We start from the raw sequence: 3,085 nt of genomic DNA on the forward strand, positions 1-3,085 counted from the left end.
GAAGGAGAGAGAAGAGAAGAGAAGAGAGGAGAGACATGGGATTTTGAAACCTCGGAACCTACCTCTAGTGACACACCTCCTCTAGCAAATCCATACCTCACAATCCTTTCTAAACATTCCACTAACTGAGAACTAACCAAATACATGAGTCTTTGGGGCCATTCGTATTTAAACCACCACAGTTGCTAAACATTATTTCCCGGTATCTGTGAGGGAGTTTCTAAATGAGGTTAGCATCTGGATGCATAGACTGAACAATGAAGGTTGCACTGTCCACTGTCAGGGACGAAGATCCTCCATGCTTAGGAGATAACGAAAAGAAAATTGCCTGCCCCCTCATACTCAGTACGCAACTTGTCAGAAAATACACTGTTTCTTCCCCAAATACCAATTGCCAGTCGGAGCTATGAATGTAGGAAGCAACAGTTCCAAAGGGGAGAATGTAAATCCCATACTGTCTCCTCTGGGACATATGGAAGAATACAATGCGCTTATATTCTATGACTGATGTCTCTGCCATGTCTCGACAGTGCCTCCCTTCCTACTTTTATGAACGGTGGTTGATTCTGCTGTCATCCTCATGGAGCCGCTGCAAGGTTTCAGCGAGCGAATGTCTGAAAGTCCAACAGCGGCCTCGTTTCACAAAGAGGTTTGTTCTTTTCCAGTCCTCCCATGTGGCTTTCAGGAGCTTAGTTCTTCAGTTGTCTTCATCCACTGTCGGAGCGGAAATATGGAGAAAGAGGGCTTCTCCAGTTTCTCACTTGGAGAAGAGCTCCGTCTCAGAGGTGTCAAGTAGGACCCTGCTTCTGATAGAACTCCCAGCATCTGTGTTCTGACGCAGGACCATCGGAGTTGCTGCTTTTTAGATGCTAAGAGGGCATGTGGAAGCACTATTGTCTTTGACAGTATCTGTGGCTGAGTATCCGTACCTTTGCTCAGGAAATGAGGTTAATACATTTCTCGCATATGTAACATCTGTAAAATGGCAGGGGTCGCTCCATAGAAGAAGCTGACAGAGAACGATCTCCAATGAGGTTTATTGGAATGAGAAAACCACAAGGTCATGACTGGTTCTTGAAGTGGTGAGAAAAGTATTAGAATGAAAACAAAACAAAACAAAACAAAACAAAAAAAACAAAAAAACAAACCACGCAATATATAGAGATCTGAACATGGGGCCTTAAAAGAAAGAAGAGGCTTCTCTTTAAAGCCTGGTGAGGAGCCTCCTTAAGAGTGAAACTAAGTCCTTCTTCCTCGGCGCTGCCTGCCGGGTGGCTGCCATCTGTTTTGCGGCATCATGGCTGCCCTTCGGCCTCGGGTGAAGCCCAAGATTGTCAAAAAGAGGACCAAGAAGTTCATCAGGCACCAGTCGGACCGATATGTGAAAATTAGCGAAACTGGCGGAAACCCAGAGGCATCGACAACAGGGTGCGGAGAAGATTCAAGGGCCAGATCCTGATGCCCAACATTTGGTTACGGGAGTAACAAAAAACCCAAGCACGTGTTGCCAGCGGCTTCCGGAAGTTTCCGGTCCACAATACCTAGGAGCTGGAAGTGCAGCTGATGTGCAACAATCCTACTGTGCTGAGATTGCTCACAATGTGTCCTCTAAGAACTGAAAAGCCATCGTAGAAAGAGCAGCACAGCTGGCCATCAGAGTCACCAATCCCAACGCCAGGCTACACAGCGAAGAGAATGAATAGATGGCTTGTGTGTCTGTTTTGTGTTCAAATAAAACCACGAAAACTGCCAAAAAAAGAAAAAGAAAAAAGAAAAAAAGAAAAAGAAAAAGAAAAGAGAAAAGAATGAAACTAAGCAATAGTTGACCAACACAAATGGATCCCATTTTGTGTGCGTTCCTTTTGTTTGGACTTTTTAAAATTTTAGACACACACACACACACACACACACACACATGGGAAGAGGAAGAGGGAGACAGAGATCATGCACAATAGCATAAGAGGGGTTGGCAAGGGCACTGGAGACTTTTCAGAAATCAGCCTTCCTCTCCAGCCCGAATACTGGAGCAGTTTTCTTGGGGAGGCTTGATCTAATCCCCAGAACAAAGAATTGGCTTTTTATAACCTTTTGGGGTGGTGAGAAGTTTCACATCCTGTGCTTTAGTTTAGCACAGTGTAAGGAAGAACATGGAGGAGCCAGGTACCAGTTAGGACCCTAAGTCAGGGGATACTATTTTGCCACAGGGGCGACTGTTTCTTGACTCTTGATACCGGGAAGAGCTGTAGGGAGGCGTGGCCTGATCAGTCTGTGGGATCGGATCTAAGATGCAGGCCTGTGTTCTAACACACAACACTTAGAGGACAGTCTCCAGGGATGGATGGGGATCAGTGCTTGCCTTGGATACAAGAATCCCTGGGGATCATTCCGATTATCACCACAAGAAAACAAGAATAAAAAATAAGGAACAACCTTTTGTGATGTCTAGCAACTTCAAGCTGTGCATCACCCAAAGTCCACATATAATTAAAAATCAAATGTGTATTGAATCTGAGGTGTTTGTGGCAGAATTAGCCTATGTTGTATAGTTTCAACTTTTTGCAACTTTGGCTCTGAATAAACCTGTTCATTTTGTAGTGCGCGTGTGTTTCTGGCAGAATTAGCCTATGTTGTATAGTTTCAACTTTTTGCAACTTTGGCTCTGAATAAACCTGTTCATTTTGTAGTGCGCGTGCCATTTTAACACCTAAAACCAACAACTGCCCCAAAACGCCTTGGCTCAGAGCAAAGTGGGTTAGGAACTGTAGCGTTTTATTGAACGTACAAGGTTTTCCGCTCTTGCAGAAACAGAATAGTTTAATTGTGGAAAGCAAAGGGTTTTAATCTGTTCCACCGTCATTCTTCAGCAGGTGAGGATCAGATTCATGTGACGGTCTTCTTATGTGAAAAACGTTTAATTAAAAAACTCTTGTTTGAGTAGTTGCTTTGAGTTTCATAAAAAGATGTTAGTGCATTTTTGGCTTGGGCTTAGGACAGAATGTGTCAGTTTATGAGCTGGCTCTGAGCATCCTTCTGCCACTGTGCGCTACCATGTGCAAAGCAGCCTTCTCAGCGCTGATGACTACCA

At 44.3% G+C, this 3,085-nt stretch overlaps 1 pseudogene; it reads left to right on the forward strand.

Moving 5' to 3' along the window:
* Positions 1-1,288: 1,288 nt before the first annotated feature.
* On the forward strand, positions 1,289-1,741 carry LOC116909956 (annotated as a pseudogene).
* The last annotated feature ends 1,344 nt before the right edge of the window (positions 1,742-3,085 follow it).

Source organism: Rattus rattus, chromosome 9, assembly GCF_011064425.1.
Source record: "Rattus rattus isolate New Zealand chromosome 9, Rrattus_CSIRO_v1, whole genome shotgun sequence".
NCBI classification, from domain to species: Eukaryota; Metazoa; Chordata; class Mammalia; order Rodentia; family Muridae; genus Rattus; species Rattus rattus.